A 12,776-nucleotide genomic window follows, 5' to 3' on the forward strand; every position below is an offset into this window, starting at 1 on the left:
CTGGGTCTCCCCTGCCCTCGGCTCAGCCGCACGAGGGAAACACTGGGCTTAGCAAGGACCGCTTCTGAGCCCAGGGGAGGTGGGCATCACCCCGTATGTCTGCTCGTTCCAGCTCAAACACAGCCTTCCTCCTGCGTCGTAACCCACCCCGAAGTTCCTCCCCCCACACACACACTGAGCAAGTGAAACCCGGAGCCTGGGCAGCACCCCAACCTTGTCCCTCTGCCTCCCGGCTCCTGCCTGGGCTGCGGTGGATGGTGTGTGATGTCTGAATGGGCCGATGACATTGCTTTTTTCCCCAGATCACAGACTCGATCCACAATCCAGCCAGACCTGTCAGAAACCAACAGCTGGGGCCGGTGCAGAGAGAAGGGGTGTCCCCATACCATCCCCCAAGTCCACATCCAGACCAGGATGACGGAGGTAGCCTCAGTCGCCCCGAGGTACAAGAGGACAGGAAGAAGGTCTCAACATCCTTGCACAACCACCATTTTGTTAACGTGACAAAGATTCTGTCTTTGACCAAATTCTACAGGTTCCTCTGAGCCCTTTACTTTTTTTTTTTAATTTTTTTTTTAATGTTTATTTGAGAGAGAGAGAAAGACAGAGAGAGAGCAAGGAAGGGAGAAAGAGGAAGACACAGAATCCAAAGCAGGCTCCAGGCTCTGAGCTGTCAACACAGAGCCCGATGCAGGGCTCGAACTCACAACCCATAAGATCGTGACCTGAGCCGAAGTCGGACGCTTAACAGACTGAGCCACCCGGGCGCCCCTCCTCTGAGCCCTTTTCAACCAGGCCTTGATTTTGACTTTCCATGTTCGCCTCCCCACCGTCTAATTTGAGTACGAATCCTGCTGGGTCAGTCTAGCCAGAATCCCCTACCCTCCATATCTGACAGGGTCCCTCATCGCCCGCCATCCCCAGGGGGTGTCTGATCACCCGGGTGTAGCCCGCGTCTCTCTCACTCCTGCTGTTTCCTCCTGGTGATTTTCCATCCACTGCCCCCACCCTTCTCGGTGGCTATAAATCCCCATGTGCCCATTTTGTGCTCTGAATTGAGCCCCACCTCTCCCCCACCGCAAAACCCCACCGAACCTATCGCGGTAGCCCGCCCCCGGAGCAAAGCCTGCCTTACTTTGTTCTTTAACTAGTGTCACTGAGTAATTTTTTTTTAACCAAACCTTTGGGAACGTAGAATGCCTGAAGGCACGCCAAGCCGCAACTTGGCACGGAGAACCCCAAGTTTAGAAGCGATTGCCCGCTCCTTCCTGCCAACACTTAGCTGTTTGCTTTCTCCCAAGCAGCCCAGCCCCGAGTCCCACTCGGCGTGGGCATCACAAAGCTGCGTCTCAGGCTGTGAGCTCACGACGATGGGGCTGGGGACGAGGGGGAGGGATGTGGAGGCAGGACGCACGTGGCACTCACCGAGTGGGGACAAGATCTTTGGTCTGCGGTGTCCCCTATGTCCCGGGCCCAGAGTGGCACCTGGCACAGAAGAGGCATTCAGACATCACTCAGTGATTGAAGGGAACAGACAAGTCTCCCTGGGGACACGGCTTCCGAAACACGCAGGTGCACAGTGGTGCAGGAACGGTCGGCTCCCAGAGGAGAAGAGGTGCACACGCCGGCTGGGTGCTATGGCGTGACCTCTGGCCGTCTGCGGCAAGGAAAGGCCTCCGCGGGAACTGGCTGCTCACGATTCCCCGCCAGGCCAGGGAGAGCGCCCCCACTCTGTCTTCTCGGAAACCCAGTGGCCCCCCAGGCCCGAGCTGTGAAGGGCCAGCTGGCCCGCCCAGATGGAGTCCCCGACCGTGGGCACGACAGCCCTCCCTCCAGGAGACAGACGCGGGAGCCTCCGCAAGAAAGGGAGGGTTCCCACAGTGACACAAGGCCCCTGGAAAGGCAGCCTGGCTCCGCCCTGGGGCCCCTACCGCGGGGTCCTGGACACTCAGCTCCATTTCCAACCCCAGGCACTGGCCGGGCTCTGGGGAGCCACCGAGGACGTCACTGTCCCCGAGGGCACTGGCAAGCCCTTGTCCCCTCGGCAGCCGAGCCGAGCTGAGCCATTTGCTCAGATTCCCTGACTGTCAGGCGAGGCGGCAGGGCCTCAGGGAGCTCCGAGAGCCGGGTCTGTGCCCAGCGGGGGCGGGATGTCCCCGACTGGTGCAGCCTCACCCTTCTGCCAGACCTGTCCCCGTCAGCTTCCAGGGGGCTGGATCAGGTCCTGGCCTCAAGCGGGGGCGGGAAAGGGAAGCAGAGCCCAGGGGAGGGGGAGCCAAGCACGGGGTCGCGGCCCTGGCCCTTGAGTCCCTGAGGCTCACGTGTGGGGTTTCCTCCCCCAAAGCCTCCGCAAGATCTGTTCACACACACGCCTCCCGCCCGCTCCAATACCCCTTACTGGAGCTTACCCCAGCTCCAGCATGCCCGCGGCCTCCCGCCCTGCAACACCTCCCCAAAACTTTCTTATTTCATTTTATTTATATTCAAGTAAGTTAACATACAGCGTAGTCTTGGCTTCAGGAGTAGAACCCAGTGATTCATCTCTTACATATGACACCCAGTGCTCATCCCAGCAAGTGCCCTCCGTAATGCCCATCACCCAGGGCGCCCGGGTGGCTCAGTCGGTTAAGCCTCCGACTTTGGCTCAGGTCACGATCTCACGGTTCTTGGGTTGGAGCCCCGCATCGGGCTCTGTGCTGACAGCTCCGAGCCTGGAGCCCGCTTCGGATTCTGTGTCTCCCTCTCTCTCTGCCCCTCCACCGCTCACGCTCGTCTCCCTCTCTCAAAAATACATAAAAATTTTTTAAAAATTGCCCACCACCCATCTAGCTCATCCCCCCACCACCTCCCCTCCAGCAACCCTGAGTTTGTTCTCTGTACTTAAGAGTCTCTTATGGTTTGCCTCCCTGTTTCTATCTTAGTTTCCCTTCCCTTCCCCTGTGTTCATCAGCTGAGTTTCTCAAATTCCACACATGAGTGAAAGCATATGATATCTGCCTTTCTCTGACCGACTTATCGAGACAATATGGTCCTGGCACAAGAACAGACACTCAGATCAATGGAACAGAATAGAGAACCCAGAAACGGACCCACAAGTGTATGGCCAACTAATCCTCGACAAAGCAGGAAAGAACATCCAATGGAAAAAAGACAGTCTCTTGAGAAAGCGTTGCTGGCAAAAGTGAACAGTGACAGGCAGAAGAATGAAACTGGACCGCTTTCTTCCACCGTCCGCAACAATAAATTCAAGATGGATGAAAGACCTAAATGTGAGACAGGAAACCATCGGAATCCTACAGGAGAAAACAGGCACCAAAAACATTTTTAAGCCAAGCCTCTGCTTACTCCTGGGAGCAAGGAGAGCTGTTCCTCTGCTTAGCCCCTTCCTGTCGAGCCCCTTTCTGGAAGGATCTGCCCCACTCCTTCCCCCCACCCACTTAGGAGAGGATCTCTAACCGGCCCCCTCTTCTCCCCGCAGGCAGCTGAGCAGATCCCGAGATGCAGTATTGATAAGCCCCTTGTTGCTGTGGGTTCAGACAGATGCACCCAGCCAGGCTGTCTGTCAGTGAGAGCCAGCTTCCAGCCCCCGCATCCCGCATCCCGTACCCAGCCCCCGCATCCCGCATCCCAACTGAGAGCTTGGCCCAGGGAAGCCAGGTTCCTCTTTGAGCCTTGTTTGATGTCTCATTTCTTCCCCTGGGCTTGCAGCCTGCCTGGGGCCCAGAAAGCCAAGTCTGGGCCCCCACCTTTCAGCACGAGGGCAGAAAACAGGCTAAAACCACACAGAAAATCAATTCGCTTTCGGAACCAGAGAGGACAGCTCTGTCCTCCCCACCCCTGCAGAAGTCCTGGGGGAGCCTCGCAGCCCTCTCCTCCCTCCTCAGCCTGCCCCTGCCATCAGACCCCAGGTTCCCTGGGACTTCGTCTGCAGCAGGGCCAGCGGGACAAGGTGAGGGAAGGGGTGAGGGCAGCGGTAGCCCAGGCTGTGAGAGATGCGAGTCTGTTGTCAATCAGCCCCGTGTGGGGTTGTCGTAACGGCAGCCCAGCTAGGCAGGGGCATGGGAGTGGCGGAGGGCAGTTCTCCGTTCCGATTAGCGTGCCCTGTCTACAGGACGTTTTTCCAGAGTGTGTCTGTCCTCATTCTGAGCACTTACATATTCTCTCCTCTACGAAATGAGCGTGGCCAGAATAGTCCAAGTTTAGAAGGAATTCTTTCAATGCCCTTACTTAGCAAATAAGTTAGAAATTCCAAACTGACTCTCTGGCATTTTTCTAAGTTACTTTTATTGACCCATGACATCCAAAAGTTAGCAGTTCGGGTGGTGAAACATCTCCCCCCACCCCGCCCCGAGAATGGCCCACCCAGGAGCCCCTCAGCGGCCTAGCCGTGGCGTCTGCCTGGCTACCAAGCTTAATCGCTGGCTTCCAAAGAGCCAGTTAGTTGAGCAGGACCAGGCTGCTGCCATTAATTCTGTCCTAAGTGGTCACACAAGGCAGTGGCTGGGTAGCAGAGGGGGAAGCTACGGTTGTAATTTCCATGAGCTGAGCTCATGCGTGTTAGAGAATTAAAAATAAAATTAGAAAAATTCTCACCAGAAGCAAGCCAGAGTCAAGCCCACCCCATTACATTTCATTAAGTCTGGACCACTGATGTGTCTCTGCGGAGACATGGACACGGGTGGCCAGGTAGGACACAGCCAGGGGGGACATTTACCAGAGGCTCTGAGCCCTGCGCAGAGGCGCTGGGGACAGAGAGCTCACCGAGGCGACTCCAGCGTGGATGATTCCAGAGACTCCCAGGCCCGTCCATCCTGGGGAGGTAAGGGGGCGAACGTCCTGCCCGTGAGTTCATCTCACAGTCGCCAGAAGCTGATTTTCCTCCTGCTGGGGAGGGGACAGCAGGAGAATGACAAGCGGGAGTGATGTGCACACAGTGTCGCTACCGGGGACAACTCCATCAGCCAGCCCAGACAGCACAAAGATCACACTGGCACTTCCAGGTGGGTGCCCGTGGGAGACCCCGGCTTCCCCCCAGTCAAGCTGGCTGGTCCCTGCATTCTGGGGCAGGGGGATGTGTCCGTGGGTCCAGTCTGCCTGTGAAGAGACGGGGACGCTCCAGGCCTCTGGGGCCGCTGCCCTGCGCTCTCTCCACTGAATTTTATTCTGGGGGCCACGGCCCGAGAGACTCCAGCCAGGACCCCTTGTAGCCAAGGTCGAGCGAGGCCGGGGCCACCAGGCTCAGGCCCAGCATCCTGGCCTCTCCCTCCCAGAAAAACCAGGCCTCTCCCCGGCCCAGCTGGGGTCCCCGCCCCACACCCCTGCACGGTTTCTCTCAACAGACAGAATTCACACACGTAAAACTCACCCTTTTAAGGTGGTTTTCGGCACATTCACAACGGGGCACAACATCACCTGTACCTAGTTCCGGAACACTTAATCCTCAAAAAGGCCTTGGCAGTGCTCCCCACTTCCCCCAAATTCTAGGCAACCACTAATCTGCTTTCTGTCTCTGCATTTGCCTATTCTGGACATTTACGTGGAGGGAATCGGATGCTGCGTGGCCTTGTGGGTCTGGCTTCTCTCACTCGGCACCACGTTTTCAAGACTCTTCCGTGCTGTAGCTCATGTGAGCGCCTTGTCTGTCCTTCCACGGGACGGATGGGCCACGTTGCTGTACCCGCTGATGAATGAGGCAGCTCCCGGACATGGTCCCCATCAGGCTGCACCTCTGATGGCACGGAAGTTCACGGTTAAGTCGAAGCTGATGTCGTGAGGACAGACTACCAGGCTCGCCCGGGATCCTGGAGGCAAGACAGGCGGGCGGCCCCTCGTAGGTATGGGGCGCCTCCCGCACAGAGAGGCTGGGGTTTCAGGCAGGGCAGTGCTGGGCCTGGCCGGAAGGGGGTCCGGGCCGAGATGCCAGCCACCAGAAAGGCCTTCACGCCTGGACTGTGCCTCCTCACCCCCAACACCGGTGACGGCAGCAGACCGGCGCTCACTGCCCACCACCGTGAGTGACGCCGACCCTGCTCCCCAGGTCCCCACGCTGCGAGACGGCAGGAAGTGACCACGGGCAGCACCCAGAGGGGCCAAGCTGGCTCCTGCCGATCCACTCGCTTGTTGCCTCACTTTCTGGCAGAGGAGAGCGCCGGGTCTCGGGAGCTCAGGACCCCGAGGCCAGGAGTCTGCAGTGAGCCGTCCGGCCCAGGATCCCGGGCACAGGCGGGGCTGCTGAAGGGAGACGCGCTTCCCGGGAGAGTCGCCTTGCTTCCTCCTGTGCGCGAGATTCACGGCCAGCAGCGGCTGCAAATCCAGGCTCCATTCTGATGCTCATTAAGTGCCATATGTATTAATGAAGAAAAGGCCTCGCTAATTAAGGCTGTCACATCATCGCTTTATGGATCTCACCCAGGCTGAGTGCAGCCGGGCCTTAATTACCTGCTAAGGTGGCTGAACTTTCACAGGAAGCCGACTGCACTGAACAGCACCCCCTCCCCTCCGGCTCCCCCAGGTAACAAACCCCCGATGCCAAGACTCGGGGCCAACACAGCACCCAGAGCGCGTCCTCTCCCTGCTCCAGACTCCAGCCCCACCCCCGCCCAGCTGCTGTCGGTCGGTAGAGTGGGGGTCCTTACACCCCACCCCCTGCCCAGCGGACCGTGGGGCTCAAGCGCTCTGGGCCCCACCCTCTCCGATTCAGGACACACCCAGTCCCCCAGCGCCTGCCTGTGCTGGACAGTGAGCCCGAGGGTGGGCGGACCCCGCTGTGTTCTCCCCACCCCCGCCCGTCTGCCTCAAATGCTCTTTCCTACCCACCCACACACCATTCTCCCCTCTTAAATCTCAGCACAGGCTTTTTTCCCTCTGGAAAGACCCCTGCCAGCCCCAGGCCTGAAGCCGGGCGAGCAGCCCCTCTCTCTGGGTTCCCCCAGCCCCATGGTCACCTCGAGAGCCACACGCCCACGTCCAGGAAGCATCTCTCCTACTGCTCTGTCCCCTCGGCCGCAAGCACAGAGCATCCCGGGGGCGCCGGAAGTTTCCCCTGAGTGGTCCTGGCCAAAGCCAGCACTGTAGGTCATGCTGTCCCACCAGATTCCCCGTGGCGAGGGTTCTCAAAGCCCTGCTCCCTCAGTCACCCAGCACAGCTGCATCTTCCAAGAGTTTGTTCACCAGGCGGCTGGCCTCAGGGCTCAAAGATCTTCCAAAAACCCAATCTTGACCCTCATGCTGGGGTCGGAGCGGGGGGTCACCACACAAGATCCTTGGGGCCGCACCGGATTACAGTTCAAAGTCCCGCCTCCGTCACTGCAGGGGACATCACCGCATGCCCTTGGGGTGTGGCTTTGCAGTACCTCCCGGGAGGGCGAGCCTGGCGGGCCTGGCCGCGGGGCCTGCTTTGGCCGACAGAACGTGAGCGGGTGTGAGCGAGCCAGGCTCTCACCCGCCCGGCACTCTGCCGCCCCCCGCCTTGCTTCTGCTACCCGTGAGAATGGGCCCCGGGAGGCCGCTGGTCCCAGCACGAGATTCACGCAGGGCCAAGCTGACCCTGACCTGCAGCCCAAAGCGGAGCCGCCACTGTGACCAGAGAACCGTGAGCAAAGAAGAAACGCTCTGCTGGAAGCCACTGAGCTCGGGAGATGTTTGTTTCGCAGCATTATTACCGCCCGGAGCTGCCTCATGTGCCTCCTACGCCCACCACGCTCTGAACCAACAGGGATAAAGGGAGCATCAGGTCGGTGCAGACGGCACGTAGCTCACAGACAGTAGCTCGGTTGTCGGGCAACAATGGCTTCCTGCCACTTGCCCCGAACTTGGGTAGAACCGTCTACCTGTCACAGGGAGGGGCGAGCAGCCCGGCACACGGGTCACCGCAGGCTGGTGAGTCCTGAGAAGAGAGACGGGCCCGCAGCTCCTCCCAAACGCTCCCATCAGGGGTTCACGACACCCGCCTGGGGAAGCCCTGCCCCCACCCCCACCCCAGGGGAGTGAGAGGGAGGACTGGCTAGGGAGTTTGCAGGGCCCTGTGCAGACTGAAAGCCTGGAATGCCTTGCGGAACAATTATTCCACGTTTCAAAACAGCAATAGAGCATTAAACCGAGTGCAGAGCCCCCCCTAAGCAGAGAGCCCCCCCCAAACAGGGAGCCCCCCCCTAAGCAGGGAGCCCCGTGCGACTGGATAGTCACACACCCACAGAGCCATCTGTGACGGGGAAGAAATGTCCCCGCCTCCACACACGTCCAGCCTGGGCCTGACAATGACTGGCTGACTTTCTCCCTGCACAGAGGGGGTCTCAGAACCACAGGCTCTCAGAGGCTGACGAGCTCAGGGTTTAGCCTCTCACTGACCTCACTGACCTGGGTTCAAGTGCTTGGGCTTGGGGGAGAAGGAGCTATTCCTGTCCCCCCGGCAGGTGCACATCCTCAAAGGCGGGGGGGGGGGGGGCATTAAACTTTCCCACCCCAGGCTGCAGGTGCTGGGGACCCAGCTCAGCTCCTCCCTCTACCTGGAAAGGGTGACTGGAGTCAGACAGCTGTGCCCCCCCACCCAGCTCCAGCCCCCACACCCTGGAGAAAGCTGATCAGAATCTCAGAAGTGCCCAGGCCCCCTGTCCAAGCCGACAAATCCAAAGACCCAGCGGGATAAATCTTTCCCAGTCTCCTCAGTACCGCAGCCCCGGCACCTGCCGCTTCCTCAGCTGTTGCGCACGGGGCGTCTTAAAGATACCTGTGAGCGAGCACCTGGAAACTGCAGTCTCCGATCGCGTTTAATCTCCACACAGCCCCGGAGCCTGCCAGGGTAACTCTGATGCCCGCACCCGCCTCCGTGTTCCCAGGGGAACCTAACGGGCCCTGCAGCTTGAAATGGTGCCCTGGAGCCACCCCCGGACATTTCTGGCTCGTGGCAGCTAAGGAGAGACCAGGGCTCATTCACAATCCTTAAGAAATGTTATTATTCTGGGAAAATTGTTCAGTGGCTCCACTTTAATAACCCTGTGTAGGGCCCTTGATGTACTGTGGTCTTGACAGAATTCTTTTCAGAAATACTAGCTGTCACTTTCCATCCACAGAGCTACAGAGGCACCCGGCATGGGCCCTGACGGGGGTGCCCACTTCTCAGCTTACATTCCTCCCCGCAGGGCATCATCTCCCCGAGCCTAGGGAGGGTTTGGGGTGCAGACAGGAAGAGCAGTGAGCGGCTCCTAACAGCACCCCAGGCAGACCAGGGCCACCCTCTGCCTGACACTCAGGGAACCCAGGGCTCACCTCCATCAGCACAGTGACCTTGGGGACTGTAAGTGAGCAGCGATGACTGGGCTGTGTTCCAGGGATACAGAAATAGAACGGAGTGTCTGGGGCAGATGGACGTCACCCAGCACATCAGAGATCCCTGAGACACAGCTGTTGAATGAATGAGTGAATGAACAAATGAACGAATGAACAAACGAACGAACGAACCGATCAACTCACACAGCCTCCCGGCAGAGTCATAAATACCACTTGATGCCCTGCCAGCCCACACGCCCGGGGAGATTGGCAGGCGCTGGGAGCTCCCCACCCTCCCATCTGCCCCCCGCATCCTAAAGCCTACAGTCGTCTCTGCCTAGAGGCCCCCAGCCTAGGACACCTGCAGCAGCGACCTCCCGGCTGAAGACCAGGCCCTTCCCGGGGCCCAGAGCGGGTCAGGGAGAGGCTCCGGGTGAGGTAGCCCCTCCCTGGGGACCGGGGCCCCTCTCTCCAGTCTGTCCCAGGCCCCCCTCGGGGCCGACACTTCAGATCTCTTCCAGACCACGCTGCTTCTGGAAATAAACTGTTTCCAGCAATGTCTGTTTCCAAATCCTCATTGATTTTTGTCTCTGTTTTCTCAGCGTCCTCTCACAACGGGTCATTGCAGGTGACGGACAGGAACTCACCCTGCATTAACCCGCCTCCTCAAAGCTCTGGCCTGCTGGGGTGTGCGAAGGCCTCTCCCCTTCCTACCCCGGGGGTGGGGGGAGCCTGGGAAGCACAGCTGGTATTCCGGGAGGCCCAGCTGACCCATCTGTCCTGTCCCCACTCCCCACTGCAACAGGTTGCAGGGGCAGTTCAGCCTCCCCTCCTGCGTGGCACCTGCCACCTCCCGGCACTGCCCTGCCTGGCCAGCCTCTCCTTCTCTCATGCTGGACACAGCACCAAACACATGTCCTCAGAGCCCCTGTGAGCAGGCACTGCTATTGTCCCACCTTACAGGTGAGAAAGTCAAGGCTCAGACAGGTGAGTGGTGGGCACTGAGCGGACAGAGACCTGCCTAGTGATGAAGATGCTACTATTGTCCGGGAAGGGCTCATCAGGGCTTGCTGACCTGGAAGCTGGGGCTCAGAGGTCGGCCAGTCCCCTGGGCCGGGGTGAGGAGGGGACATTCAAGTGCAGCGGCCAGGGTCGCCCTCCCCCTCCCTGCTCCACACTGGGGACCTTTCAGACCAGTAGGGCAGGCTGCTTCTCCTCTGCCTCCGAGGGACCTGCTCTACGCACTGGCCGTGGGGACAGCAGGGAGCGGGGCCACCCTGACCCAGGCAGGCAGGCGTGAGCATCTTCCCCAAGACCAGATTCACACACTGGTAATAACTCTAAAGAGAGAGGGGAGTGTCCCTGGGCCACACGTCCCAGACAGTGGCAGCCACGTCAGCTTGGAGCTATTGGGACACAATGAGGGGGCTTCGAGCTAGAACCAGTGAGTGTCAGGAGGCCTCGGAGGCCCGGCACCTCCTCGTGCGTGGGAAGTGAGCAGACATGCCAGCCAGTGCAAGACAGAGGGGGGGACCCAGCAGGGCCTCCCCAGGACACAGAGAGACTGGCTGGTCACCTCCCTCCTGGACCCTGGGGCCTGGCTCCACACAGAAAGCTCTGCCCTGGGTGCGGGGAGCAGGCAGGCCCCGAGGCTGAGGGGACGGAGCCTCTCTGAGCCTCAGTTTTCCACAACTGGTTCATACGGAAGGTTCCTACACGTTCTTGGCCACCCACCGCCAAGCGCAGCCACGCGGGAGGACAGAGCGGGTTGGCAACATGGTGGACGTCCCCGAGTCCGGGCCTCTTGGGGCACAGCCGAGCATGACCGTCAGCGGAGAGCGGGGACCAGGAGCGGGGGACGGGGCGGCTGGAGGGAGACAGGCCCCTTCCTACCAGTGGGCACCACGCGCATCCAGACCCCCAGTGAGGCCCAAAGCTGCCATGGAGGAGGCTCAGAGGCAGGACCGGGGTAAGGGCCAGGCTGACCCAGCAGGGACCGCATCCTGCCAGCAGCACCTGAAGCAGGGACGGGGGGGGGGGGGGGGGGGGGGGGGGGGGGCGGGCTGCAAAGTCCAGAGCACCAGCACCTGGTGACGTCAACGGGGCACTCCCTCCCCTCCCGCCACTTCTGGTCACTGGTGCCGTGCGTCCCGTTGTAACCCAGCGCCGGGGGAAGGACCCAGGACGTGGACGTGGGTGGGTGGCCTAGGCTTCTGACAAGGCGCCCAGGCCACTGAGCCTCAGTTTCCCAGCCTGTTAGGTACGGTTCCCTGGGGGGGGGGGGGGTCCCTGAGGCCCAGACAGCGAGTCCAGAGAGAAGGCGTGGAGGGAAGCCGGGCTCTGTGATCTGTCAGTCGATGAGTGAACGAGGCCAGGGGTTTGGAGGGGTTTGGTGTTGGCCGCTATTCCGGAAGCAGAGCAGCCGGACCAGGACACGAGGAGGCTGTCAGGGGGCCCTTGCGACAAAGTGGCGGCGTGTCCACTGTTTGTTCTGTGGGACCCACCGGTCACAGTCCCACCGGGACGCAGGGGGCTCTCAGAGGGCGGCGCCCAGGAGGGGAGCTGTGGGCAGGCCTTCCCTGCCGTCCCCCATGCCTGCTCCCTTGGGACACAGACTGGCGGGGATGTCCCCTCTCCAAGACACCCCAAAGGGGGCACCTAGCCAGGACGCGCAGGTGGGCTCACACACAGCCCAGGGGGCCAACCAGGAAAAGCACCCACGGCCCTGACGCGTCAGATCCCCTAAAGCACCTGAGGCCACAGACCTGACCTTCCTCCGGTGAAGGTGAATGTCTGACCCTGGCCTCACCTATGCAAGTACCCTCACCTCAAAGGGAGGACGGGGGACCCCGCCTCAAAGGGAGGACGGGGGACCCCGCCTCAAAGGGAGGACGGGGGACCCCGCCTCAAAGGGAGGACGGGGGACCCCGCCGCAAAGGGAGGACGGGGGACCCCGCCTCAAAGGGAGGACAGAGGACCCCACCTGACAGAAAGGACTGAGCACGCCCAGAGAGGCCCCCGAAGGAGGGTCTGCTGAGCAGACATATGGGCAGGGTTGGTCCGTGGTCCTCGCACCCCCAGAGGGAAGCCAAGGGGTGAGGGAAAGTGTGGATGACGTGGGAGGGAGTTCAGAGACTTCGGGCCTGAGACAGCGTTGCCGTCCTCCCCACTGACGGGTGTACAAGGGAGGCCCTGGGACTAGGCTTGGGTTTCCTAGGGTCTCGCTGCCCGCCGGGGGCATGAGCTGGCGGGCCATGTGTAAGCAAGGAGAGCAGCCAGGAGGCGGTGTCTGGCCGGGCCCAGGAGGGAGAGAGGAGGAAGCGCAGATCCAGGCCTCCTCTCCCTGCACGTCTGAACGTCAGCACGAAAGGAGGCTCTTCCTTGTCTCTTCCCTTAAATGTGGTCAGAACCCTGGTCCTGGAGACCCTCCCTCCCGGGGAGGAGCGCGTCGCTCCAGCACGCGGTTATCTCACGGTTGAAGTCTGGCAGAGAAATGCCGGAAATCCCTGAGG

The sequence above is a fragment of the Lynx canadensis genome, chromosome C1 (assembly GCF_007474595.2).
Source record: "Lynx canadensis isolate LIC74 chromosome C1, mLynCan4.pri.v2, whole genome shotgun sequence".
Taxonomy (NCBI): domain Eukaryota; kingdom Metazoa; phylum Chordata; class Mammalia; order Carnivora; family Felidae; genus Lynx; species Lynx canadensis.